The sequence below is a fragment of the Lupinus angustifolius genome, chromosome LG03, assembly GCF_001865875.1.
Source record: "Lupinus angustifolius cultivar Tanjil chromosome LG03, LupAngTanjil_v1.0, whole genome shotgun sequence".
NCBI classification, from domain to species: Eukaryota; Viridiplantae; Streptophyta; class Magnoliopsida; order Fabales; family Fabaceae; genus Lupinus; species Lupinus angustifolius.
The window spans coordinates 4,222,660-4,223,504 of NC_032011.1; positions in this window are offsets into that span (position 1 = coordinate 4,222,660).

The following is an 845-nucleotide window of genomic DNA, read 5'->3' on the forward strand; positions in this document are numbered from 1 at the left end:
CATCCCAATTGCCATAATCCAAATGAGGCAAAATCTCATTTTTCGTTAACCTCATTATCTTTTCTTTGGATATATGGTCTAATCTTTGATGCCACAAGTAAACAAAATTCTTATTAAAACTTTTAAGCTTGCTACTAACATCATGCTCAACATTAAATAAAGATTCCTTAAATTTAAAATCAAGATTGAAGCAATATAAACCATTCATTAATGTATCAGAACCGAAATAGTACAAGTGTTTATACAAATTAAAAACAGAATGCCCATTAAAACCTAAACAATCCAGCCTAGCAACAGAAACCAAGTTCCTAGCACATTCAGGAACATAAAGATATTTTTCTAGATCTAAATAGTTTCCATTATCTAGTATCAATCTGTATGTTCCAATTCCATGAACTTGTGCCTTCATTATGTTCCCCATGTAAAGAAACTTCTTAGTTTCCTAGGTTCTGATTGAAAGGAATCCCTGCATAATATGCGACACATGAGTTGTTGCACCAGAGTCTAACCACCAAGTATTATTAGGAACTTCAATAAGAAATGATTCATCTATAACGGAAACAAAATATTTACCTTTCTTTTCGAACCACTTCTTTCTTTTAGGACAATCCTTCTTAAAGTGCACATTCTTCTTACAGAAGAAACATTTCATTTCTTTATGGATTCTCCCTTCTTTAATGGGACATTTTCCTTCCCCTTTCCTTTGTTCCTATTGCTTGGCCTGAATCTGCTGGTGCTACCTGGCTCTTGAATGGTCATATGAATGGAGTCATTCTTAATTTTCTTTAGCCTCCCCTCCTCCTGAACGAGCATGGCCTTTACTTCCTGAAAATTCCATTTTTCCT